Source organism: Fundulus heteroclitus, unplaced genomic scaffold (assembly GCF_011125445.2).
Source record: "Fundulus heteroclitus isolate FHET01 unplaced genomic scaffold, MU-UCD_Fhet_4.1 scaffold_51, whole genome shotgun sequence".
Classification (NCBI taxonomy): domain Eukaryota; kingdom Metazoa; phylum Chordata; class Actinopteri; order Cyprinodontiformes; family Fundulidae; genus Fundulus; species Fundulus heteroclitus.
The window spans coordinates 2,697,151-2,723,814 of NW_023396934.1; the positions used below are offsets into that span (position 1 = coordinate 2,697,151).

Sequence of the window (26,664 nt, forward strand, 5' to 3'; positions counted from 1 at the left end):
GTAATAAAAAGTTCTACTACCCTAAGTAGTATGCAGTTCTTCATATATATACACACGCATCAATTTCAAACAGATGGTATCGGTATCGGCCAGTACTGCACAGCCAGGTATCGGGGCCAAAAAATGGCATCGGCGCAACACTAGTTATAACACAGGACTAGTGCATCCAGTCACATAATATACTTCAATATTTGATAATAAAGTTAAATAAAATGCAATAAACAATATTAAAATGTCTCTGTATTTTATTTGGAATGAATACGATTGTCCGACTAACTATGAGATGGAAAGAAACTGATACACAGATAATAATTTTTATACAGTTAAATTGCTGCTGTATTCAGCAGGAGAGTGTGAATAGGGCCCTGTTGAAAATTAAATTGCAGATTTCAGGGAGCTAAACAAAGATGAAAAAAAGTTATTAAAATATATATATTGTATGATCTAAATTCTTCCATTTTAGATGTGGGTGTATGTTCAGGTTTATTGTTTCACTACTAAAGGGTGAATCTTCAGCCCAGTTTCAATTCTTTGCCATATCATTTTGGCCCTCTTTTATAGTTCCCTCCATCTCCGTATCAACTGCGACCTCCATCCCTGTCCCGGATGAAGAAAAGCATGCCATCAGAACTGTGGATATGTGCAGCTCCTCCAGAGTCACTGTTGATCTCTTGACTGAACTTTATTTAGGGTGAATGTAGGACGAATACAATAAACACTTCACTTTCAGATTTTGATGTGTTAAAATGTGAAAACCATGAATGATTTCATTTTACTTCACAAATGGACGGTTCTCTGTGTTAGTCTATTGTAAAAATTAAATAAAAAATAAAAAAATAGATAAAATACAATGAAGTGTGGGGTTGTAAGCTAAAAAAATAGAAAAAGTTTAAGAGCATTGCAAGAGATTGTAACGTTAACTTACTTTTAAAGACATCTTTCATCCTTACATTGTCATAGTTCAACAAGTATGCATATCACATACTTTTATTTGCTTTTGAAGTGGGAAACTCGGGAAGTTTATTTGAAACACATTTAGTGTTTTCTTACTTTTCATGAGATGAAGATCCCTGCGTGTTTCACCTTTACAGTTTTAGTCTATGCAAATAAATAAGAGTACTTAAGAGCAAATTTATCAGGATCTGCATTTTATTTGTGCATTGTAAAATGTGGGTACAGACCCGGCTGCAGAAACAAATCACAGGGGGGGCATTCCATTTTTTTAGGGGGGCACACTTTAAAAAGTTTTTTATTACTTATATATATATATATATATATATATATATATATATATATATATATATATATATATATATAAAACAATAGTGTAGTCAATTTTGTCAAATTAGGCAGGCTTCCAACCAATTAGGCTTTTGTGTTCAAAAGCCTAATTAGCTGGAACAAAAATAGTTAATGGGCAGGTTGTAAAAAAATTGGAAAGCTTTTCACAACATTTGTTGGGCTTTTAGAAATAATTACTAACAAAATATATCAAAATAGTTGTCAACGTCGGACAGGAAACCAAAACATTTTAATAAAATGCCATCTCCTACAACTCATACTGGTCAATTTATTTTTTAAATAAGTCGAATCTGTCGATCTGACATCATCATTGAATAGTAGTTATAATGAATAATATTGATTGGTATGATAAAACAAGAAAAGAATAATGGTTAATCAAGTGTTTGGTTAGTGTAAACGCCCAGGAGGGGTTGAGTTCTACTTATCAACTTAAAAATGTTTCATGACTGCGTGTAAGAGAAATGTTTGATTGAGCTATACTGAGAGAAATTAAGTTTATATTAAACTCATGTTGGGAAGCTATTTATTTATTTATTTATTTATTTTCCGGTTGATATATCATGATTGTTAAAGAGATCGTGTGTGTTATTTGGTTGTCTGATTGCATATTTTGTTGGGAGGCCATATGCACAGTTTTTTTCTTTGCTTCAGTGCAGTTGTGTGCTAATGGAATATTCTTATGTTTAGTAGTTCTTATGTGTTTAATAGTTCTGTGCTTTTAACGTGAGAGTTTGAGATTTGGGCTTTTTTTTTTCTTTTAAGTTGGGCAGGTTTTATGTTGGGTTACTGGAAACTATCAGTGAGATAGGGTAACCTGTAGTGCTGTGTCTTGACTCAAAGTCCAGCATAAGCTACACGCTTATTAGCATGAGATCAGGCTAAACACTGACTGAAGTAAAAATTCACACTAGAAGAGGTTCTGTAATTACAGCAGGTATGGAGCGCAAGGAGCAGAACAAAGCAGAGTTCCCTTCTGTCTGCAAGTAACCCAAGTTTCTCCAGTTTGGCAGTAGATCTGCTCCTGGTGCTGCTAGCTAGCTGTCGTAGCTAACCCTCCTAGCGTCAATGTTTACTCCACTTTAGACATCAGTGCTGACATTTCAAACAGTAATTAATCGCGCTGCTTCCAGCTCGCTCTTGTCTGCTTTGTTGTCACTTCTTGTATTTTTTTGGTAATCAGACCAAATTTCCATCCCGCTCTACCGGCACCGACGGTGACCACAGCCGAACACCGCGTCCACAGTGTTGCCAACTCCTCAGTAAGGAAAGTAGCTATTGGCTGGTCTAAAAGTCGCTAGAAGTCGCTGAATGACGTCATCGCCTAATTTGCATAATCTGCCACATGATGTGATGTGCATATTATTGACGCTGTGTGAGAAATAACCTCGTTAGAGAGAGACAAAAAGTGAGTAAAAACACTCAGAATATATATAGAGCTACTTTTTTCTGTCTATTAATGTTTATTTATTATTATTATTATTATTTTTTTTTTTTATGTTTCTTTTATTACAATACTAACCCTCCTCCTTTACCCGGGTTTGAGACCGGCAAAATTAACCATAAAGAGAAACTATGGCGGAGTTACAAATTTTTTCCTTTCAACTTTTTTTCAACATTTTCTTTTTTCTCTTGTGGTCCACTAAGGAGCCTACAAATCACGGTAAAACATGAACATGTGGCTGTGTGAATCAAATGCCGTTATTTATTTAAGATAAAATATTTCAAATTCAGTTATTTATGATCAACCTGCGCCGTCAATCCCGGCGCATGTGCGCTTTATTTGCAGTCTGGACGCTGAGGGTAAACATGCTGTGGCTCTGACTGCAGCGCTGAGAGGGACTCCTGCGGGAGGGGGAGAACGGGGGAGGCGCCCCACGGCAGTACCTGCCGCCGGAGGACAAGAGTATGAACGATACGTGCTTTCACGTCAGAGTCTCCAAAAGTCGCTAGATTTGTCGCTAGTCGCTTTTTTGAAAAAGAGTCGCTGGAGGGGTCTGAAAAGTCGCTAAATATAGCGACAAAGTCGCTGAGTTGGCAACACTGCGCGTCCACGTCGGCGACTGAAGGCTATAACTCAGTGTCCCGCCCCACTCCATCTGTGATTGGCTATCATGTTGCCTTCAGTCGTTGATTTGATTGGTTAAATTGTATGATTGACACATCAAAGATAGTACTAATAGAACGATGGCCACTCCGAGGTATATATATATAAAAACAAAAGACAGCTTCCAGTCCAGGGCGGGCACAGCTGGCTCACAGGGCGGGCACGGCCCCCCAATGCCCGCCCATGCCGCCGGGTCTGTGTGGGTACCTTTTAAGACTAAGGCCAAACCTGTGGCACATTTTTAAGGACATGTTTTCTGAATTGGGAAACCAACAACAGATCTTTTAAGCAACAATATTTAGGAAATATCATTATGTTTCTACCTTTCAAAAGAACTACAATTCAATGAATGTACAATGTAAAAAATGCACATACCCCAAATATGAAACTGAAAATCAAATAGGTTCCATCAATTTTTTTTGATGTTTTAAAGGTGTTTATTATCACTTATTTTTAAAAGAAAAGAAACCCAATCGTGACAATACTAATTGGTTATGTTAAATATATAAATTGGATTTGTTCTGATTGCGGAAATATCTTAGAACATCGTTCCGTTTTCATGGCAAAGTGTTTTAAAGCAAAGTGTTACATCTTCATACACAAACAATCTTCAGTGTCAGAACGTCTTCCATCTGTGACATCAGCTTGTAACGTCATGTCGTATTTCTGCAGATGACCTACTTTAGTGCAGAAATATATGTCAAATTCCTGCAGACAAGTATATAGGATGTAACATAAAAAAATAGGTAATATTTAATGAAGAAAGCAGCTTCCCTCTGAGAATCTGCTAAAAGCCAATGAAAAACAGCTGTGCTTAAGGGAGCAACACTGACCAAGAATCAAGAGTCTTTGTCATTGTGTAACCATATTGAACTTTTGGAGAGACACCAGCTCATACTTTACGTATTTACACGCAAATAAAAGACATCCATGGAAAAATGAAGAATGAGCATTCATAAAGAAAAATGCAAAAACACACTATGAAAAGAGAAAGCTAAAGTTAAGCTAGCAGAACAGAAAGACTTAAGAGTGTGTGTGTGTGTGTGTGTGTGTGTGTGTGTGTGTGTGTGTGTGTGTGTGGGTGGGGGGGGGGGGGGGGATACAGTGCAATTATTAATTGGTAATAAGGATTGTTCAGATAAAAAAAATAATATTTTGATGTGGAATGCACCGAACAACAATTCGTGAAAAGCCAAAGGTGTGCAACAGCAGCATCTGAACATTAAAATGTTCAAGCCATAAAAAGATAACTAGCAGTCAATTTACAAAACATACTCTGCAATTGCGTGATAAACCAGACAAACACTCCCTGAGGAGCTAAAAAGTGTCCATTATAGACATAACAGGCGTTAGCAAAAATTGAAATGTAGAAGTTAGTAGAAATATTTAAATTTTAAAAAAGTATGTGCAATCTGCATGAATGCTCCCTTCTCTACGCACATTTGTGCTGATTTTTGTGAGGGAGGCTGTGCTTATACATCATGTCACACAAAGGATTGTGGGATACCTTATGGCCCCTTGATGCTGGTAAGGGACGTTGCGAGGTTCTGAGTCAAAACTAGCTACAGGAGGAAGCATACAGGCTCCTTTTCCTACCTCCTTCCTTACTGACTGCTCTATTCGGACAGCACTTCTGGAGATCCTTACTCAAGGGTATTTGGATGGACCCCTAGCGTCTGTTGTTAACCAGCAACAGTAGCTGGGCTGAAATTAACTCTGCTTTATGAAATTCATTATAAGCAGCAATGGGTAAACTTCCACCTGTTGTCTTTGCTGGGTTAATCAGTTATTTGCTGTCTCGGACAATGTTAATGCTTTATTTAGTACCAATGATACTAAAGAGCCCTTAGCAATTTTGAAATTTGTAACCCACAATCACGTGACTTTCCCTCCATCTTCCTTTGTTTACTGCTGGTTTAATCTTTGGTGGTTTTTACCAACTAATCCTTTGCATCAGCAAAAACGTCACAAGACTGCACGTTTAATGTAAATCAATTAATTGAGCTCTGCGTTTTTCAGTAGGCCATATTCATTTGAGCATAAAGCAGAGCTGGAATTAATTTAAACTGAATCAGAGATCTTCAGTCTGAGACTTTTCCAACTACAGGTGCTGGTCATGTAATTAGAATATCATGAAAAATTAGATTTTTTTTTAGTAATTCCATTCAAAAAGTTAAACTTGTATATTATATTCATCCATTTCACACAGGCTGATCTATTTCAAGTGTTTATTTCTTTTAATGTTGACGATTATAATTGAAAACAAATGAAAACCCTACATTCAGAATCTCATAAAATTAGAAGATTGTGAAAAGGTCCAATATTGAAGAGACCTGTTGCCACATTCAACCTAGGAGACAGAATACATTTAACACTGATTTATAGTCATTTATTTTTAGTAAAATCTAACAGTATAGTATCAGACTGGAAATCCATAAACATCCAGAATCAGTAAGGCAAAGAGGAAATGAAATCCAAACATGTAATTAAACATTACTATATGACATCAAAAACTGAACAGTAAACTCCATAAAAAACAATCAGCCCTAGATATGTAAAGCAATGGTGTACTTTTTCCCCCCATTTAACTGTGACTGAGATGATGGTACTAGCCAGACATTTTGAAGAGGCTTGATAAAAGTAGTTGTTTAAAGGGGACATTTTAGGGTGTTCTGTTCAACAGACAACAAAATGTCATGAGTTTTGTGTTTTGCAGATAGTTTGAGGTGCTCCTAAAAATCTTTAGAAGCAAGTTTTAAGCACTGATGTTAAAGCTGATCAAGGTACTTTGAAGAGACAGCAACCAACCAAAAGTCACTTTTGCCACAGAGGGAAGAGTTCTTCCATTGAGAACTGCCGGAGACTCAGGCATTGTGCCGAAACCCGGGATTGAACCAGGGACCTTCAGATCTTCAGTCTGACGCTCTCCCAACTGCGCCAAAGCTGGGGAACAATTGTCTGTATAAGATGGGGAAGAATTGGGGGGGAGGGGGAGAAGGGGGGGGAGAGAAGTACGCGAAACGTGGGTTCGAATCCCGCTGTGGTAAACTTTTGTTGCCACTAAAACAGCTTAATTTGTTGACTTTAAACACATAAATTTGCCTTTTGTAATTTGTGGAACGTTTTTAAACATTTAAGCTAAATTTTACAACCTCACAAAGTGACACACTATCATAGATCTATAGACTGATAAAATAATGTAATCTAAACATGATTTCTTTTTTGGACTCAATTAGTTAACCAGGCAGGAGACACATAACATAACTCTTGAATGTATTCCAAAAATAAGCACATTTGGGCACAAACACTTTTATCAAACAGGAAATTTCAGCAAAAATCAATGTGCATTTGTTGCACTGGATATCTCAATTTAATCAAATGTAGAGTATGCTGCAATCTATTAGGATTTATCGGCGTACTGGATGTATTTTTGCTCCAGAGCAAATTACAGTCATTATCAGGAAATATCTAAACAAAGAGGCCAATGAAATGAGTTATTGTATTTTTTTTTGTTTTATTTAAAACAATGCAATGTACACACAAACACCCCGTAACATTCTTACATATATATATATAAAATATATAAATAAATCACGTATATACACATAGTGTGTAGACATTGTATAATTAGTGTATAGACAATTATAGCATATAGAGACAATATATAGTTTTTACATATTTATTTATATATATATTTATTTATTTATATATTTATTTATTTATATATATATATATATATATATATATATATATATATACAGTGTATATAATAACAATTATGTTAGTAGTTTATAAACATAATATATACTGTATAGACATAATTATATAGCATGTAGACATAATGTCCTAGTGTATAGCCATATTAATTATATAATTAGTATAAAGACATAATATATAAAGTATATATACAATAAATAATATATAATAAATGTATGTATGCATAATAATTAAATAAAAATACCAAAATCTTAAAAAACACTGAAAAAAGCTTCACTCCGTTATCTTCTCATCTGTCTGAGCCACTGCTCTTTGGTTAGTGTCTCAGTGTTTGGGCAGTAAATCCTGCCTTTGTATTGGCTATGGCCGGTCTCTGTGGTGCGTGGCTCATCACATTTAGTGCATCGGTTGGATGTGACTGTTCTTGTGTATTTGCGCTTCTCTTTTTGGGCTGTGTTTTGGGTTTGTGTAGTAGATGTAGGGGTTCCCGGAAAATATGTTGGGCATATAACGTTTGGTGCAGTGGGGGATGGCAGCAGAAGTCGTGGCAAATTGCTAGCTGCTGCAGCGGTTGGTGGGATTTGGAGTGGCATGTAAATAATATTTTGGTGAGGTGCAGGCGGTTTTGGTTTAATATTTTTCAGCTCAGCTCTGTCTTTGACATTGAGTTTTGTTTTTGCTTGGCCAGTGATGTCAGGAGGCAGGTTGTAACTGTGTTCGTGTTTGTGTGGTGTGACTTGTGTGGGCTTAGTGTTAACTGGCAGAAGTGGTTCAATGGCAACGGGCCGTTCCTGAGGCAGCACCAGCCCTTGCATCAGAATGGCAACATCTTGGGCCTTAAATCTTTTGTTATGCCACTGTATTAAGGTGGTCTGATTTACGGTGACAAGTTGGAGGGTTGTGTCTTGCATAATAATGCCATTATTCAAAATTAGCTGTCGAATCTTTTTATAATCATTTAGAATTAATGACCATCTTGAAAAGGTCTGGTTTCCAATTTTTTTGGGGCTACCATGAATGTTGCACAACCTGACAAAAATCATCTCAACTAGGCGGCTACAATCTGGCCATTGAGCAGCAGAACCAGAAGAACCAAGCACATGCCTTTTTGTGCTCTCAACGCCTGCATAAACTGCCTTTTTTTTGGGGGACCTAAATCGACCTGTAAGCTGCCGTTTCTGGTGTCGTGCAGCATAAACAATCCGGTCTTTATCATATCTGTCCAGGTTTTGCCAAAGACCCACAATGGTGGCGGCCTGCTGGTTTGAGATTGTTAGGCCTTTTTCATTTCTTAGTTCCACCAGGTACTCTGCAAGCTCATCCACCCGATCCAGTCCTGCCCTACTGTGTTCATCAACAGCCTGTGGAGAAAAATTGCATTAAGTATCTCAAAAAGATAAACCATGAACAATTTTCAAAACACACTGATATTTAACTTACAATTTGTTCAGAAGTAGTTAGCCCAGGTAACCCGGATGAAACAGTAGCCTGGAGCCCAGCAGAAGATGGAGGCAGGTGAGTAACCTGGAGCCCAGCAGAGGATGGAGGCAGGTGAGCGGCCTGGAGCCCAGCAGAGGATGGAGGCAGGTGAGCGGCCTGGAGCCCAGCAGAGGATGGAGGCAGGTGAGCGGCCTGGAGCCCAGCAGAAGATGGAGGCAGGTGAGCGGCCTGGAGCCCAGCAGAAGATGGAGGCAGGTGAGCGGCCTGGAGCCCAGCAGAAGACGGAGGCAGGTGAGCGGCCTGGAGCCCAGCAGAGGATGGAGGCAGGTGAGCGGCCTGGAGCCCAGCAGAGGATGGAGGCAGGTGAGCGGCCTGGAGCCCAGCAGAGAATGGAGGCAGGTGAGCGGCCTGGAGCCCAGCAGAGGATGGAGGCAGGTGAGCGGCCTGGAGCCCAGCAGAGGATGGAGGCAGGTGAGTGGCCTGGAGCCCAGCAGAGGATGGAGGCAGGTGAGCGGCCTGGAGCCCAGCAGAAGATGGAGGCAGGTGAGTAACCTGGAGCCCAGCAGAGGATGGAGGCAGGTGAGCGGCCTGGAGCCCAGCAGAAGATGGAGGCAGGTGAGCGGCCTGGAGCCCAGCAGAGGATGGAGGCAGGTGAGCGGCCTGGAGCCCAGCAGAGGATGGAGGCAGGTGCTCAGGCAGGTGACTGATTTGGCAACTAGAAGACTCAGCAGGAGGTAGAGCAAGCTGAGTTATAGGGGGGTGCTCAGGAAGGAAAGAGATCCTACTGGATGTGTCCAAAAGCAAATCTGCTAGTGTGACCTCCATAGAGTCAAGTTCCTCAAAGCCCTCATCAGCCTCCACTGGCTGTTGCATTTCTATTTGCTCCAGCAATGTCTCTGCCTCCTCAGAATCTGGTGCCATATCCTGTAGTGGTTTGTCATTCTGCCTCAGTAGGTACTGCACTCCAATCAGCTCACCTGAAATTACATAACCAATTTTGGATTACAAAAAAAATTAAAGAGTTAAATACAGGACAATGAGCATAATACTTAGTGTTGAAACCTGTATATTTTGCAGGTGGTGTAAAAGAAGGGACCAGCTTCTTGCCAAAAACTCTCTCGTAATCGACGTTAACACTATGAACCAGTTCACCAGAGTAGGTGCGTAAACCAGAGGTTTCTGTCTCCACAGCAGCAGCCGCCCTGTTGTGGTTCCAGCGATGTAGCCCATCCAAAAGGTAGATTTGGAAGTTCAAGGTGTTGGCACTGTTTCCTTGAATAAATACCAATCATTAGCACAGGAAAACAAAGCATTTGTTGTAACTTAAGGAGCATTATTAAACTGGATTTACCTGGAATGAACCGATTTAAGTGGCAGTGGAAAGACTCCAAAGATGTTGACCCTCTGGCACAGCGCAGGGTCTGCAGCTCGACCCCTCCCTTCTTGATGGTGCCTGTCTGTGTGTACAGCGCTACATCAGGTGGGTCCTGAATGCACTTAACATGCCTCTTCTGAACACGCCAGATATGCTGCATTCGTATGGGGTCCAGAAGAGGAACACCAAGGGCATCCTTTCCCTTGTCACTGATGAGCTCACTGATCAGCTGATCCAACAGCTGGATGGTTTGCTCTTCTCCACGAGTTCTCCTCCTGCAGTGTAGCTCTAACTCTTCTTTTGTTATTTGCCGATCCAGCTGCTTCTCAGTCAGAGCTGTCCAGCCATGACCTGTAAGCTGTGCCCTCTTTGCCTCTCTCAATTTGTTAAGGTCAGCAGCATCCCACTCAAAAATACATGCTGACATACGAGCCATGAATGTCGGGTACAGCTGGTGTGCATCGGTGGTGCATCCCACAGCCAGACGTCGCATAAAGTGCCAGATGTCAAGGCGAACGATCAGGTTAGGCCATCCACTGAATCTGGCCTTTAACTTGGTCTCACCCACTTCCTTGCAGCAGCCACAGTCCACATAGAGTGCAACAGGGGGGTCCACTCCTGCAGCCTCATACCTGAAGAAATTAAGTGTACACACACACACACACACACACACATATATATATATATATATATATATATATATATATATATATATATATATATATATATATATATACAAATAAACACATAATTTGACTTAAGACGTGTAACTGAAAAGGTTTTGCAGCTAACATACCTGTCAACCAAGCCACCAGCCATCAGGTCTAAACCTGGTCCCTCCCCAGCGGTCAAGACGCTGATGAGAACTTGACCCATCTCATTGCCAACTGAAGTCAGCCATTGTGCAGTGCCCTTTGCTGGTCCTGAGAGTTTCTTTGTGATCTAAAACAGAAATTTAAATATTTATATGGACAACCAACGTTATTTAAAACTTAACTAGTTATATGATTAAACAATACAATATTAATATGTACCTTCCTGGTTGAATCAAGTTTTAAGATGGAGCCATAAGTGGAGGTGATACTAGCCTTGATATCCTCCAACCTGTAAAGTATATCTTGGCTGTACACTACTGAAAGCCACTTATAGCTAGGAAGGGCCACAGGTTTAGGAGGCTCTTCAAAGGTCGGTGTCAACAGGCAACCTTTGCTGATGAAGCCAGCACACGCTCGGGTGTAACACGCAACCCTTTTCAGCCACTCCTCACTGTGGTTCTCTTTCAACTGGCCAATGAGTCGGACCGGTCCATTCCCCAGACCTCGTTCCCGCAAGAGGCGTATCACCCTGATGTCACAGGCATATCTGTGATATGAAACACAGTTGTGTTATATGCATAAATCTTTAAATAAAACAATCATTATATTCACATAAAAGCACCAGCATACCGGCGGGTAAGGATGACTCTAAACTCAGAGCGATGGGCCATGTCCAGCTGCTCAAGAATTTCCCTATTCCAAGACAGGTAGCTCCGACGGCACTTTGAGCATATTAGTGTCTCTGTGACCAGGTTGTAAAAACGGTCAATATCAAGCACCTGCCGGACCCGCCTGTGAAGACCACCACTGCTCAGAGTGTGCTTACAGGCAGGGTCAGTGCAAAGGAACCGAACCTTCCACAGCCTGTACGGCATCCACAGCAGTAAGGGGTGAGCAAAAAACCTGGCTGATGTTGGGAGCTGGTGGTAAATGAGAGATGGCTGAGGGGGAAAATACCACAGCTGGAGATGGTCCTGGAGCTCCAGTTTCCCTTTGGCAGACATTCTAAATAAGGCTGTTGAAACCCACTGGTGATCCTCCTCTGGCATGGTCTTAGGCCAAAGAAGTGGCAGCTCACCAGTGTTCTCAGGCTGGAATGGGTTCTTCAGACAGAGAGAAGGACAAATTAGATATAAAATAAAAGTAGAATGTGAATGTCATGATAATATATATAAAAAAATGTTTAACTGCATTCACTGCTGAACTTTGCTCCTCCACCGGTCTCTGTCTTTTCGGAGCTGGTAAAGGTGGGGCAAGATAAAAGGTCTCTGTTCTTTGTGGCTGTTGTTGAAAGACGTTGTGAAGAGAGCGGCCTGGCACTGGATCCTCACACGAATCGGCTGCTGTGCTTGTACAAGTAGGTGTTACATTAGTCTGGAAATAAAAGGACAAAAGAACATTTAGATAAAATAGGAACTTTCAAAGCATAAAGTAAATATATAAACATATATAGTAGTGCTTACACAAGGTTTCCGTGCAAGATTTATGTTTGGCTTTGCACTCTCCACATGCTTGCCACCAAATCTGGACCTTTCAAACTTAAGAAAGGCATTAATATGAAAACGATGACTTTAAAACAAGACTTTAAAACAGATTTTTAGAAAAGGAGCAAATATATTTACTGAAGACAGGGTGAGCTTTGGCCTTTTTGCCGGAGTTCCAGATGTGGTGCACGCTGTGGGGTGTTGGATTGGAACAGCAGTCTGGAGCTGGAAAATGACAAAAAAACAAAACAGGTTATTGCCATTATGAGTTCTCATTCACATAGAACAATAAAATTCACCTACCACTGTGGAACTCATTTGACTTGATTGGCCTCCACTGCTTGTGGGTGTAGATGAGGGTGTGGGCACCTGTTGCAGAACATATATGTTAACAACAAATACACACTTGCATATCACACACACACACACACACACACACACACACTGGATCAGGCAGGCCAACATCAGCAGTGATTTCAAAGGAAGCAGAATACTAGTTTATGCATGTGATGTCATTTCTACATACTACTACTACTACTACTACTACTACTAAATACTATGTTAATACTATAATTAGGGAAAGAGATCCCATCTATGCAGTGCGTTTCACAGTTAGAAGCAAGTCCCCCCCAAAGCGCTTCACCGTAGTAAGGGGATTTTATTAATTTACACAGTGGTGGTTTTCAGCTACGCATGTAGCCACAGCTTGAGGCAGACTGACAGAAACACGATTGCACAATTCTGCGCCAAAGCACCCTCAAACCACCAACTCACACACACTTCAACCACATATATAAGACACAACGACAGCCCATTTCATGCAAATGATTAAGAGGTGCTTTTTTATTAGTGATGAAGCAAGTTTAGCCCTTATGACCTTTTTTTTACCTGCTAATCCTTTTCCTCTGCTGTTGAACAGACCTGTTGCATAACTAGGCCAGAAATAAAAAAATAAAAAAAAGAAATGGCCCAAGAACACATTATGGGAAATAAATATTTACACTGTGTGCATAATGAATCTTTGTAGTTCAATATAAAGGCAAAAAAACAACTGGGCTTCTATTCTAGCTGAAGCATGTAATCATTTTCTTTTTATTAAAGAATGTTCTACTGTTTTATCTTCACACAGGAAAAAAACAGATGTTTCTCACACCTCTTTGTGAGCCAACCTCTTGTTGTAACCCCCCCCCCCTTGCCTTTTCTTTTGTTCCTTAACCCCATGGTGTGAACTCCAGACACCCCAGCTTACACCTCTTGCCCCTTCTTTGATGTCTGATATTAAAGGCAAAGATTGGTAACCAGCGCAGGTGAACTCAAGCTTGTGATAGAACAAGCCTCATGTTCTTCTGATGGAAGAGTCTAAAAGGGTTATTACACTTAACTCTGTGAGGGATGAAATGGCTTCAGTTTTAGAATAGAAGTCCAGTTGTTTTGTTTGTTTTCAAAGGTTTTTTTCTGGATTGATCATGATCTGGATGACCGAGAATCTTCACCAGCATATCGATTGTAGATAAAAAAAAAAACACTTTACCTTAGGAAGATGATACCCACACAAACACTTTTGTGGTTGGGATAAAAGTGTCCGCTGGCCTCTCAGCTGTAGTGGACACTTTTCTATCTATAAACAAGAGCACAAGCTGAATTTGACTACTAATTTTATTCTTTGTCATAATACATTATCATTTCTTGTTTTATGCTCAAATCTATGTGATTCACAGTTTGTCAACTATTTTGAAACTGAAGTAAAAAATAATTATACAGTATCTACTTGATTATTAACAAAAATACCTTCTGATACAGGGAGTACCACTTTTGTTGCCTTGGAGCAGGTCTGTTGCCTGCATGTGATGGCCAAACACCAGAGGAAGCAAAAGACCTAAGCCTTGAGGCCCACTCTGTGTCATCCATCGCCTTGTGGCTTTTGGGGTTTGATTTAGACATATTCTGTAATGACAAAAAAAGCTATTTAATTCATCTTGTAATTATATAAACATGGCATAAACGCATACAAATAAAAAACGTTATAAACATTTCCCTGTGACATTTAAAAATTTATTTGACAGATTCTATGAGACATGATGCATGTATATACCCTCATAATTACCCAAATAAAAAATATACGTATTTCCCAGGGCCAATGAGACATGATGCATGTATAAACCCTCATAATTACCCATAATGTATAAATGTATATACCCTCATAATTACCCAAATAAAAAATATACATATTTCCCAGGGTCAATGAGACATGATGCATGTATAAATCCTCATAATTACCCATAATGTATAAATGTATATACCCTCATAATTACCCAAATAAAAAATATACATATTTCCCAGGGTCAATGAGACATGATGCATGTATAAATCCTCATAATTACCCATAATGTATAAATGTATATACCCTCATAATTACCCAAATAAAAAATATACATATTTTCCCAGGGTCAAGCAGGCTTTTTTTAAAAGACATTTGATAGATTTTATGAATGATTTTGCAGTACTATACCAGAGACAGCCATGCATCTGTGAAATGCAGTTGATCGATTTGATGAGAGAAGTTATATTTATATAAACTCCTACTAAGTGCCCAAATAAAGTAAAAATATCATTGTTTAGTGGCAAAAACGGGCTAATTGAAACGCATATGATAAAAGATGATTCAAGAGTAGAAGCATTACTTACCGAAATCGACGAGAGTTGTCAAACGAGTCGCGCTCTGGATTCAGATCAACAAAGCTACACTATCTGCCGAAGCTGCCGATACATTAAGGGCGGGACATTTGAGTGGCGCATCCTGCAGCGATTGGCCGCCCAAAAGATTGAAGTAGCCTCGTTATTGGACGGCCAAAAGATTGACGTCGCCCTACGATTGGCCGTCAAAAGATTGACGTCGCCCTACGATTGGCCGTCAAAAGATTGACGTCGCCCTACGATTGGCCGCCAAAAGATTGACCCGCGCGTCTGATTAGCTAGCGAAAGATGGACTCCCGGTGGCTATTGGTCACCATATACAGACCTGCGCTGTATAAGATGAGCTATTTCGGCGCCCGTGTGTGTGAGTAAAACACACAGGGTTGCTGGAAATGCAGCTCGCTGACATTATCAATACAGAATGATCAGTATTAAAGCATGTTGAAAGTTACAGTTTGACATATTGGCCCCAGATATGTAAAGCAATGGTGTACTTTTTCCCCCATTTAACTGTGACTGAGATGATGGTACTAGCCAGACATTTTGAAGAGGCTTGATAAAAGTAGTTGTTTAAAGGGGACATTTTAGGGTGTTCTGTTCAACAGACAACAAAATGTCATGAGTTTTGTGTTTTGCAGATAGTTTGAGGTGCTCCTAAAAATCTTTAGAAGCAAGTTTTAAGCACTGATGTTAAAGCTGATCAAGGTACTTTGAAGAGACAGCAACCAACCAAAAGTCACTTTTGCCACAGAGGGAAGAGTTCTTCCATTGAGAACTGCCGGAGACTCAGGCATTGTGCCGAAACCCGGGATTGAACCAGGGACCTTCAGATCTTCAGTCTGACGCTCTGACAACTGAGCTATTTCAGCGCCCGTGTGTGTGAGTAAAACACACAGGGTTGCTGGAAATGCAGCTCGCTGACATTATCAACACAGAATGATCTGTATTAAAGCATGTTGAAAGTTACAGTTTGACATATTGGCCCCAGATATGTAAAGCAATGGTGCACTTTTTTCCCCCATTTAACTGTGACTGAGATGATGGTACTAGCCAGACATTTTGAAGAGGCTTGATAAAAGTAATTGTTTGAAGGGGACATTTTAGGGTGTTCTGTTCAACAGACAACAAAATGTCATGAGTTTTGTGTTTTGCAGATAGTTTGAGGTGCTCCTAAAAATCTTTAGAAGCAAGTTTTAAACACTGATGTTAAAGCTGATCAAGGTACTTTGAAGAGACAGCAACCAACCAAAAGTCACTTTTGCCACAGAGGGAAGAGTTCTTCCATTGAGAACTGCCGGAGACTCAGGCATTGTGCCGAAACCCGGGATCTTCAGATCTTCAGTCTGACGCTCTCCCAACTGAGCTATTTCGGCACCCATGTGTGTGAGTAAAACACACAGGGTTGCTGGAAATGCAGCTCGCTGGCATTATCAATACAGAATGATAAGTATTAAAGCATGTTGAAAGTTACAGTTTGACATATTGGCCCCAGATATGTAAAGCAATGGTGCACTTTTTTCCCCCATTTAACTGTGACTGAGATGATGGTACTAGCCAGACATTTTGAAGAGGCTTGATAAAAGTAGTTGTTTAAAGGGGACATTTTAGGGTGTTCTGTTCAACAGACAACAAAATGTCATGAGTTTTGTGTTTTGCAGATAGTTTGAGGTGCTCCTAAAAATCTTTAGAAGCAAGTTTTAAGCACTGATGTTAAAGCTGATCAAGGTACTTTGAAGAGACAGCAACCAACCAAAAGTCACTTTTGCCACAGAGGGAAGAGTTCTTCCATTGAGAACTGCCGGAGACTCAGGCATTGTGCCGAAACCCGGGATTGAACCAGGGACCTTCAGATCTTCAATCTGACGCTCTCCCAACTGAGCTATTTCGGCACCCGTGTGTGTGAGTAAAACACACAGGGTTGCTGGAAATGCAGCTCGCTGGCATTATCAATACAGAATGATCAGTATTAAAGCATGTTGAAAGTTACAGTTTGACATATTGGCCCCATATATGTAAAGCAATGGTGTACTTTTTCCCCCCATTTAACTGTGACTGAGATGATGGTACTAGCCAGACATTTTGAAGAGGCTTGATAAAAGTAGTTGTTTGAAGGGGACATTTTAGGGTGTTCTGTTCAACAGACAACAAAATGTCATGAGTTTTGTGTTTTGCAGATAGTTTGAGGTGCTCCTAAAAATCTTTAGAAGCAAGTTTTAAGCACTGATGTTAAAGCTGATCAAGGTACTTTGAAGAGACAGCAACCAACCAAAAGTCACTTTTGCCACAGAGGGAAGAGTTCTTCCATTGAGAACTGCAGGAGACTCAGGCATTGTGCCGAAACCCGGGATTGAACCAGGGACCTTCAGATCTTCAGTCTGACGCTCTCCCAACTGAGCTATTTTGGCACCCGTGTTTGTGAGTAAAACACACAGGGTTGCTGGAAATGCAGCTCGCTGGCATTATCAATACAGAATGATCAGTATTAAAGCATGTTGAAAGTTACAGTTTGACATATTGGCCCCAGATATGTAAAGCAATGGTGCACTTTTTTCCCCCATTTAACTGTGACTGAGATGATGGTACTAGCCAGACATTTTGAAGAGGCTTGATAAAAGTAGTTGTTTGAAGGGGACATTTTAGGGTGTTCTGTTCAACAGACAACAAAATGTCATGAGTTTTGTGTTTTGCAGATAGTTTGAGGTGCTCCTAAAAATCTTTAGAAGCAAGTTTTAAGCACTGATGTTAAAGCTGATCAAGGTACTTTGAAGAGACAGCAACCAACCAAAAGTCACTTTTGCCACAGAGGGAAGAGTTCTTCCATTGAGAACTGCCGGAGACTCAGGCATTGTGCCGAAACCCGGGATTGAACCAGGGACCTTCAGATCTTCAGTCTGACGCTCTCCCAACTGAGCTATTTCGGCACCCGTGGGTGTAAGTAAAACACACAGGGTTGCTGGAAATGCAGCTCGCTGGCATTATCAATACAGAATGATCAGTATTAAAGCATGTTGAAAGTTACAGTTTGACATATTGGCCCCAGATATGTAAAGCAATGGTGCACTTTTTTCCCCCATTTAACTGTGACTGAGATGATGGTACTAGCCAGACATTTTGAAGAGGCTTGATAAAAGTAGTTGTTTGAAGGGGACATTTTAGGGTGTTCTGTTCAACAGACAACAAAATGTCATGAGTTTTGTGTTTTGCAGATAGTTTGAGGTGCTCCTAAAAATCTTTAGAAGCAAGTTTTAAGCACTGATGTTAAAGCTGATCAAGGTACTTTGAAGAGACAGCAACCAACCAAAAGTCACTTTTGCCACAGAGGGAAGAGTTCTTCCATTGAGAACTGCCGGAGACTCAGGCATTGTGCCGAAACCCGGGATTGAACCAGGGACCTTCAGATCTTCAGTCTGACGCTCTCCCAACTGAGCTATTTCGGCACCCGTGTGTGTGAGTAAAACACACAGGGTTGCTGGAAATGCAGCTCGCTGGCATTATCAATACAGAATGATCAGTATTAAAGCATGTTGAAAGTTACAGTTTGACATATTGGCCCCAGATATGTAAAGCAATGGTGTACTTTTTCCCCCCATTTAACTGTGACTGAGATGATGGTACTAGCCAGACATTTTGAAGAGGCTTGATAAAAGTAGTTGTTTGAAGGGGACATTTTAGGGTGTTCTGTTCAACAGACAACAAAATGTCATGAGTTTTGTGTTTTGCAGATAGTTTGAGGTGCTCCTAAAAATCTTTAGAAGCAAGTTTTTAAGCACTGATGTTAAAGCTGATCAAGGTACTTTGAAGAGACAGCAACCAACCAAAAGTCACTTTTGCCACAGAGGGAAGAGTTCTTCCATTGAGAACTGCCGGAGACTCAGGCATTGTGCCGAAACCCGGGATTGAACCAGGGACCTTCAGATCTTCAGTCTGACGCTCTCCCAACTGAGCTATTTCGGCGCCCGTGTGTGTGAGTAAAACACACAGGGTTGCTGGAAATGCAGCTCGCTGGCATTATCAATACAGAATGATCAGTATTAAAGCATGTTGAAAGTTACAGTTTGACATATTGGCCCCAGATATGTAAAGCAATGGTGTACTTTTTCCCCCCATTTAACTGTGACTGAGATGATGGTACTAGCCAGACATTTTGAAGAGGCTTGATAAAAGTAGTTGTTTGAAGGGGACATTTTAGGGTGTTCTGTTCAACAGACAACAAAATGTCATGAGTTTTGTGTTTTGCAGATAGTTTGAGGTGCTCCTAAAATCTTTAGAAGCAAGTTTTAAGCACTGATGTTAAAGCTGATCAAGGTACTTTGAAGAGACAGCAACCAACCAAAAGTCACTTTTGCCACAGAGGGAAGAGTTCTTCCATTGAGAACTGCCGGAGACTCAGGCATTGTGCCGAAACCCGGGATTGAACCAGGGACCTTCAGATCTTCAGTCTGACGCTCTCCCAACTGAGCTATTTCGGCACCCGTGTGTGTGAGTAAAACACACAGGGTTGCTGGAAATGCAGCTCGCTGGCATTATCAATACAGAATGATCAGTATTAAAGCATGTTGAAAGTTACAGTTTGACATATTGGCCCCAGATATGTAAAGCAATGGTGTACTTTTTCCCCCCATTTAACTGTGACTGAGATGATGGTACTAGCCAGACATTTTGAAGAGGCTTGATAAAAGTAGTTGTTTGAAGGGGACATTTTAGGGTGTTCTGTTCAACAGACAACAAAATGTCATGAGTTTTGTGTTTTGCAGATAGTTTGAGGTGCTCCTAAAAATCTTTAGAAGCAAGTTTTAAGCACTGATGTTAAAGCTGATCAAGGTACTTTGAAGAGACAGCAACCAACCAAAAGTCACTTTTGCCACAGAGGGAAGAGTTCTTCCATTGAGAACTGCCGGAGACTCAGGCATTGTGCCGAAACCCGGGATTGAACCAGGGACCTTCAGATCTTCAGTCTGACGCTCTCCCAACTGAGCTATTTCGGCACCCGTGTGTGTGAGTAAAACACACAGGGTTGCTGGAAATGCAGCTCGCTGGCATTATCAATACAGAATGATCAGTATTAAAGCATGTTGAAAGTTACAGTTTGACATATTGGCCCCAGATATGTAAAGCAATGGTGTACTTTTTCCCCCCATTTAACTGTGACTGAGATGATGGTACTAGCCAGACATTTTGAAGAGGCTTGATAAAAGTAGTTGTTTGAAGGGGACATTTTAGGGTGTTCTGTTCAACAGACAACAAAATGTCATGAGTTTTGTGTTTTGCAGATAGTTTGAGGTGCTCCTAAAAATCTTTAGAAGCAAGTTTTAAGCACTGATGTTAAAGCTGATCAAGGTACTTTGAAGAGACAGCAACCAACCAAAAGTCACTTTTGCCACAGAGGGAAGAGTTCTTCCATTGAGAACTGCCGGAGACTCAGGCATTGTGCCGAAACCCGGGATTGAACCAGGGACCTTCAGATCTTCAGTCTGACGCTCTCCCAACTGAGCTATTTCGGCGCCCGTGTGTGTGAGTAAAACACACAGGGTTGCTGGAAATGCAGCTCGCTGGCATTATCAATACAGAATGATCAGTATTAAAGCATGTTGAAAGTTACAGTTTGACATATTGGCCCCAGATATGTAAAGCAATGGTTGTACTTTTTCCCCCCATTTAACTGTGACTGAGATGATGGTACTAGCCAGACATTTTGAAGAGGCTTGATAAAAGTAGTTGTTTGAAGGGGACATTTTAGGGTGTTCTGTTCAACAGACAACAAAATGTCATGAGTTTTGTGTTTTGCAGATAGTTTGAGGTGCTCCTAAAAATCTTTAGAAGCAAGTTTTTAAGCACTGATGTTAAAGCTGATCAAGGTACTTTGAAGAGACAGCAACCAACCAAAAGTCACTTTTGCCACAGAGGGAAGAGTTCTTCCATTGAGAACTGCCGGAGACTCAGGCATTGTGCCGAAACCCGGGATTGAACCAGGGACCTTCAGATCTTCAGTCTGACGCTCTCCCAACTGAGCTATTTCGGCACCCGTGTGTGTGAGTAAAACACACAGGGTTGCTGGAAATGCAGCTCGCTGGCATTATCAATACAGAATGATCAGTATTAAAGCATGTTGAAAGTTACAGTTTGACATATTGGCCCCAGATATGTAAAGCAATGGTGTACTTTTTCCCCCCATTTAACTGTGACTGAGATGATGGTACTAGCCAGACATTTTGAAGAGGCTTGATAAAAGTAGTTGTTTGAAGGGGACATTTTAGGGTGTTCTGTTCAACAGACAACAAAATGTCATGAGTTTTGTGTTTTGCAGATAGTTTGAGGTGCTCCTAAAAATCTTTAGAAGCAAGTTTTAAGCACTGATGTTAAAGCTGATCAAGGTACTTTGAAGAGACAGCAACCAACCAAAAGTCACTTTTGCCACAGAGGGAAGAGTTCTTCCATTGAGAACTGCCGGAGACTCAGGCATTGTGCCGAAACCCGGGATTGAACCAGGGACCTTCAGATCTTCAGTCTGACGCTTCTCCCAACTGAGCTATTTCGGCACCCGTGTGTGTGAGTAAAACACACAGGGTTGCTGGAAATGCAGCTCGCTGGCATTATCAATACAGAATGATCAGTATTAAAGCATGTTGAAAGTTACAGTTTGACATATTGGCCCCAGATATGTAAAGCAATGGTGTACTTTTTCCCCCCATTTAACTGTGACTGAGATGATGGTACTAGCCAGACATTTTGAAGAGGCTTGATAAAAGTAGTTGTTTGAAGGGGACATTTTAGGGTGTTCTGTTCAACAGACAACAAAATGTCATGAGTTTTGTGTTTTGCAGATAGTTTGAGGTGCTCCTAAAAATCTTTAGAAGCAAGTTTTAAGCACTGATGTTAAAGCTGATCAAGGTACTTTGAAGAGACAGCAACCAACCAAAAGTCACTTTTGCCACAGAGGGAAGAGTTCTTCCATTGAGAACTGCCGGAGACTCAGGCATTGTGCCGAAACCCGGGATTGAACCAGGGACCTTCAGATCTTCAGTCTGACGCCTCTCCCAACTGAGCTATTTCGGCACCCGTGTGTGTGAGTAAAACACACAGGGTTGCTGGAAATGCAGCTCGCTGGCATTATCAATACAGAATGATCAGTATTAAAGCATGTTGAAAGTTACAGTTTGACATATTGGCCCCAGATATGTAAAGCAATGGTGTACTTTTCCCCCCATTAACTGTGACTGAGATGATGGTACTCGCCAGACATTTTGAAGAGGCTCTGATAAAAGTAGTTGTTTGAAGGGGACATTTTAGGGTGTTCTGTTTCAACAGACAACAAAATGTCATGAGTTTTGTGTTTTGCAGATAGTTTGAGGTGCTCCTAAAAATTTTTAGAAGCAAGTTTTAAGCACTGAGGTTAAAGCTGATCAAGGTACTTTGAAGAGACAGCAAACCAACCAAAAGTCACTTTTGCCACAGAGGGAAGAGTTCTCCATTGAGAACTGCCGGAGACTCAGGCATTGTGCCGAAACCGGGATTGAACAGGGACCTTCAGATCTTCAGTCTGACGCTCTCCCAACTGAGCTATTTCGGCGCCCCTGTGTTGTGAGTAAAACACACAGGGTTGCTGGAAATGCAGCTCGCTGGCATATCAATACAGAATGATCAGTATTAAAGCATGTTGAAAGTTACAGTTTGACATATTGGCCCCAGATATGTAAAGCAATGGTGTACTTTTTCCCCCCATTTAACTGTGACTGAGATGATGGTACTAGCCAGACATTTGAAGAGGCTTGATAAAAGTAGTTGTTTGAAGGGGACATTTTAGGGTGTTCTGTTCAACAGACAACAAAATGTCATGAGTTTTGTGTTTTGCAGATAGTTTGAGGTGCTCCTAAAAATCTTTAGAAGCAAGTTTAAGCACTGATGTTAAAGCTGATCAAGGTACTTTGAAGAGACAGCAACCAACCAAAAGTCACTTTTGCCACAGAGGGAAGAGTTCTTCCATTGAGAACTGCCGGAGACTCAGGCATTGTGCCGAAACCCGGGATTGAACCAGGGACCTTCAGATCTTCAGTCTGACGCTCTCCCAACTGAGCTATTTCGGCACCCGTGTGTGTGAGTAAAAACACACAGGGTTGCTGGAAATGCAGCTCGCTGGCATTATCAATACAGAATGATCAGTATTAAAGCATGTTGAAAGTTACAGTTTGACATATTGGCCCCAGAATATGTAAAGCAATGGTGTACTTTTTCCCCCCATTTAACTGTGACTGAGATGATGGTACTAGCCAGACATTTTGAAGAGGCTTGATAAAAGTAGTTGTTTGAAGGGGACATTTTAGGGTGTTTCTGTTCAACAGGACAACAAAATGTCATGAGTTTTGTGTTTTGCAGATAGTTTGAGGTGCTCCTAAAAATTTTAGAAGCAAGTTTTAAGCACTGATGTTAAAGCTGATCAAGGTACTTTGAAGAGACGCAACCAACCAAAAGTCACTTTTGCCACAGAGGGAGAGTTTCTTCCATTGAGAACTGCCGGAGACTCAGGCATTGTGCCGAAACCCGGGATTGAACCAGGGACCTTCAGATCTTCAGTCTGACGCTCTCCCAACTGAGCTATTTCGGCACCCGTGGTGTGAGTAAAACACACAGGGTTGCTGGAAATGCAGCTCGCTGGCATTATCAATACAGAATGATCAGTATTAAAGCATGTTGAAAGTTACAGTTGACATATTGGCCCCAGATATGTAAAAGCAATGGTGTACTTTTTCCCCCCATTTAACTGTGACTGAGATGATGGTACTAGCCAGACATTTTGAAGAGGCTTGATAAAGTAGTTGTTTGAAGGGGACCATTTTAGGGTGTTCTGTTTCAAACAGACAACAAAATGTCATGAGTTTTGTGTTTTGCAGATAGTTTGAGGTGCTCCTAAAAATCTTTAGAAGCAAGTTTAAGCACTGATGTTAAAGCTGATCAAGGTACTTTGAAGAGACAGCAACCAACCAAAAGTCACTTTTGCCACAGAGGGAAGAGTTCTTCCATTGAGAACTGCCGGAGACTCAGGCATTGTGCCGAAACCCGGGATTGAACCAGGGACCTTCAGATCTTCAGTCTGACGCTCTCCCAACTGAGCTATTTCGGCACCCGTGTGTGTGAGTAAAACACACAGGGTTGCTGGAAATGCAGCTCGCTGGCATTATCACTACAGAATGATCAGTATTAAAGCGTTGCAAGTTACAGTTGACATATTGGCCCCCAGATATGTAAAGCAATGGTGACTTTTTCCCCCCATTTAACTGTGAACGAGATGATGGTACTAGCCAGACATTTTGAAGAGGCTCTGATAAAAGTCGTTGTTGAAGGGGACATTTTAGGGTGTTCTGTTCAACAGACAACAACATGTCATGAGTTTTGTGTTTTGCAGATAGTTTGAGGTGCTCCTAAAAATCTTTAGAAGCAAGTTTTAAGCACTGATGTTAAAGCTGATCAAGGTACTTTGAAGAGACAGCAACCAACCAAAAGTCACTTTTGCCACAGAGGGAAGAGTTCTTCCATTGAGAACTGCCGGAGACTCAGGCATTGTGCCGAAACCCGGGATTGAACCAGGGACCTTCAGATCTTCAGTCTGACGCTCTCCCAACTGAGCTATTTCGGCACCCGTGTGTGAGTGAGTAAAACACACAGGGTTGCTGGAAATGCAGCTCGCTGGCATTATCAATACAGAATGATCAGTATTAAAGCATGTTGAAAGTTACAGTTTGACATATTGGCCCCAGATATGTAAAGCAATGGTGTACTTTTTCCCCCCATTTAACTGTGACTGAGATGATGGTACTAGCCAGACATTTTGAAGAGGCTTGATAAAAGTAGTTGTTTGAAGGGGACATTTTAGGGTGTTCTTTTCAACAGACAACAAAATTGTCATGAGTTTTGTGTTTTGCAGATAGTTTGAGGTGCTCCTAAAAATCTTTAGAAGCAAGTTTTAAGCACTGATGTTAAAGCTGATTCAAGGTACTTTGAAGAGACAGCAACCAACCAAAAGTCACTTTTGCCACAGAGGGAAGAGTTCTTCCATTGAGAACTGCCGGAGACTCAGGCATTGTGCCGAAACCGGGATTGAACCAGGGACCTTCAGATCTTCAGTCTGACGCTCTCCCAACTGAGCTATTTCGGCACCCGTGTGTGTGAGTAAAACACACAGGGTTGCTGGAAATGCAGCTCGCTGGCATTATCAATACAGAATGATCAGTATTAAAGCATGTTGAAAGTTACAGTTTGACATATTGGCCCCAGATATGTAAAGCAATGGTGTACTTTTTCCCCCCATTTAACTGTGACTGAGATGATGGTACTAGCCAGACATTTTGAAGAGCTTGATAAAAGTAGTTGTTTGAAGGGGACATTTTAGGGTGTTCTGTTCAACAGACAACAAAATGTCATGAGTTTTGTGTTTTGCAGATAGTTTGAGGTGCTCCTAAAAATCTTTAGAAGCAAGTTTTAAGCACTGATGTTTAAAGCTGATCAAGGTACTTTGAGAGAGAGACAGCAACCAACCAAAAGTCACTTTTGCCACAGAGGGAAGAGTTCTTCCATTGAGAAACTGCCGGAGACTCAGGCATTGTGCCGAAACCCGGGATTGAACCAGGGACCTTCAGATCTTCAGTCTGACGCTCTCCCAACTGAGCTATTTCGGCGCCGTGTGTGTGAGTAAAACACACAGGGTTGCTGGAAATGCAGCTCGCTGGCATTATCAATACAGAACAGAATGATCAGTATTAAAGCATGTTGAAGTTACAGTTTGACATATTGGCCCCAGATATGTAAAGCAATGGTGTACTTTTCCCCCCATTTAACTGTGACTGAGATGATGGTACTAGCCAGACATTTTGAAGAGGCTTGAAAAGTAGTTGTTTGAAGGGGACATTAGGGTGTTCTGTTCAACAGACAACAAAATGTCATGAGTTTTGTGTTTTGCAGATAGTTTGAGGTGCTCCTAAAAATCTTTAGAAGCAAGTTTTAAGCACTGATGTTAAAGCTGATCAAGGTACTTTGAAGAGACAGCAACCAACCAAAAGTCACTTTTGCCACAGAGGGAGGATTTCTTCCATTGAGAACTGCCGGAGACTCAGGCATTGTGCCGAAACCCGGGATTGAACCAGGGACCTTCAGATCTTCAGTCTGACGCTCTCCCAACTGAGCTATTTGGCACCGTGTTTGTGAGTAAAACACACAGGGTTGTGGAAATGCAGCTCGCTGGCATTATCAATACAGAATGATCAGTATTAAAGCATGTTGAAAGTTACAGTTTGACATATTGGCCCCAGATATGTAAAGCAATGGTGTACTTTTTTCCCCCATTTAACTGTGACTGATGATGGTACTAGCCAGACATTTGAAGAGGCTTGATAAAAGTAGTGTTTTGAAGGGGACATTTTAGGGTGTTCTGTTCAACAGACAAAAAAATGTCATGAGTTTTGTGTTTTGCAGATAGTTTGAGGTGCCTAAAAATCTTAGAAGCAAGTTTAAGCACTGATGTTAAAGCTGATCAAGGTACTTTGAAGAGACAGCAACCAACAAAAAGTCACTTTGCCACAGAGGGAAGAGTTCTTCCATTGAGAAACTGCCGGAGACTCAGGCATTGTGCCGAAAACCGGGATTGAACCAGGGACTTCAGATCTTCAGTCTGACGCTCTCCCAACTGAGCTATTTCGGCGCCCGTGTGTGTGAGGAAAACACACAGGGTTGCTGGAAATGCAGCTC

The 26,664-nt window shown here is 41.1% G+C and overlaps 1 long non-coding RNA gene and 17 other non-coding genes across 20 annotated transcripts; all 18 read right to left on the reverse strand.

The window, feature by feature from the left end:
* Window positions 1-11,763: 11,763 nt before the first annotated feature.
* Window positions 11,764-14,435, reverse strand: LOC118560900. Of its 3 annotated transcripts, none has more exons than XR_004929681.1 (8): window positions 14,026-14,435; window positions 13,769-13,855; window positions 13,126-13,158; window positions 12,541-12,606; window positions 12,376-12,462; window positions 12,217-12,291; window positions 11,942-12,127; window positions 11,764-11,856 (listed from the first exon to the last, which is right to left on the reverse strand). It is a non-coding gene; the product is annotated as an uncharacterized LOC118560900 (long non-coding RNA). The 3 variants fall into 3 exon arrangements; XR_004929679.1 differs by having other exon boundaries at window positions 13,126-13,169; XR_004929680.1 differs by having other exon boundaries at window positions 12,541-13,158.
* A 1,292-nt stretch (window positions 14,436-15,727) lies between these two features.
* On the reverse strand, window positions 15,728-15,800 carry trnaf-gaa. Its single transcript has one exon. It is a non-coding gene; the product is annotated as a tRNA-Phe (tRNA).
* A 947-nt stretch (window positions 15,801-16,747) lies between these two features.
* trnaf-gaa lies at window positions 16,748-16,820 on the reverse strand. Its single transcript has one exon. It is a non-coding gene; the product is annotated as a tRNA-Phe (tRNA).
* A 443-nt stretch (window positions 16,821-17,263) lies between these two features.
* On the reverse strand, window positions 17,264-17,336 carry trnaf-gaa. Its single transcript has one exon. It is a non-coding gene; the product is annotated as a tRNA-Phe (tRNA).
* A 443-nt stretch (window positions 17,337-17,779) lies between these two features.
* On the reverse strand, window positions 17,780-17,852 carry trnaf-gaa. The gene has a single exon. It is a non-coding gene; the product is annotated as a tRNA-Phe (tRNA).
* A 443-nt stretch (window positions 17,853-18,295) lies between these two features.
* Window positions 18,296-18,368, reverse strand: trnaf-gaa. Its single transcript has one exon. It is a non-coding gene; the product is annotated as a tRNA-Phe (tRNA).
* A 444-nt stretch (window positions 18,369-18,812) lies between these two features.
* On the reverse strand, window positions 18,813-18,885 carry trnaf-gaa. The gene has a single exon. It is a non-coding gene; the product is annotated as a tRNA-Phe (tRNA).
* Window positions 18,886-19,327: 442 nt separating this feature from the next.
* trnaf-gaa lies at window positions 19,328-19,400 on the reverse strand. The gene has a single exon. It is a non-coding gene; the product is annotated as a tRNA-Phe (tRNA).
* Window positions 19,401-19,843: 443 nt separating this feature from the next.
* On the reverse strand, window positions 19,844-19,916 carry trnaf-gaa. The gene has a single exon. It is a non-coding gene; the product is annotated as a tRNA-Phe (tRNA).
* A 443-nt stretch (window positions 19,917-20,359) lies between these two features.
* Window positions 20,360-20,432, reverse strand: trnaf-gaa. Its single transcript has one exon. It is a non-coding gene; the product is annotated as a tRNA-Phe (tRNA).
* A 445-nt stretch (window positions 20,433-20,877) lies between these two features.
* trnaf-gaa lies at window positions 20,878-20,950 on the reverse strand. The gene has a single exon. It is a non-coding gene; the product is annotated as a tRNA-Phe (tRNA).
* Window positions 20,951-21,393: 443 nt separating this feature from the next.
* On the reverse strand, window positions 21,394-21,467 carry trnaf-gaa. The gene has a single exon. It is a non-coding gene; the product is annotated as a tRNA-Phe (tRNA).
* A 443-nt stretch (window positions 21,468-21,910) lies between these two features.
* trnaf-gaa lies at window positions 21,911-21,984 on the reverse strand. The gene has a single exon. It is a non-coding gene; the product is annotated as a tRNA-Phe (tRNA).
* Window positions 21,985-22,939: 955 nt separating this feature from the next.
* trnaf-gaa lies at window positions 22,940-23,012 on the reverse strand. Its single transcript has one exon. It is a non-coding gene; the product is annotated as a tRNA-Phe (tRNA).
* A 445-nt stretch (window positions 23,013-23,457) lies between these two features.
* On the reverse strand, window positions 23,458-23,530 carry trnaf-gaa. The gene has a single exon. It is a non-coding gene; the product is annotated as a tRNA-Phe (tRNA).
* Window positions 23,531-23,973: 443 nt separating this feature from the next.
* trnaf-gaa lies at window positions 23,974-24,046 on the reverse strand. Its single transcript has one exon. It is a non-coding gene; the product is annotated as a tRNA-Phe (tRNA).
* A 440-nt stretch (window positions 24,047-24,486) lies between these two features.
* trnaf-gaa lies at window positions 24,487-24,559 on the reverse strand. Its single transcript has one exon. It is a non-coding gene; the product is annotated as a tRNA-Phe (tRNA).
* Window positions 24,560-25,525: 966 nt separating this feature from the next.
* Window positions 25,526-25,598, reverse strand: trnaf-gaa. The gene has a single exon. It is a non-coding gene; the product is annotated as a tRNA-Phe (tRNA).
* Window positions 25,599-26,664: the final 1,066 nt, after the last annotated feature.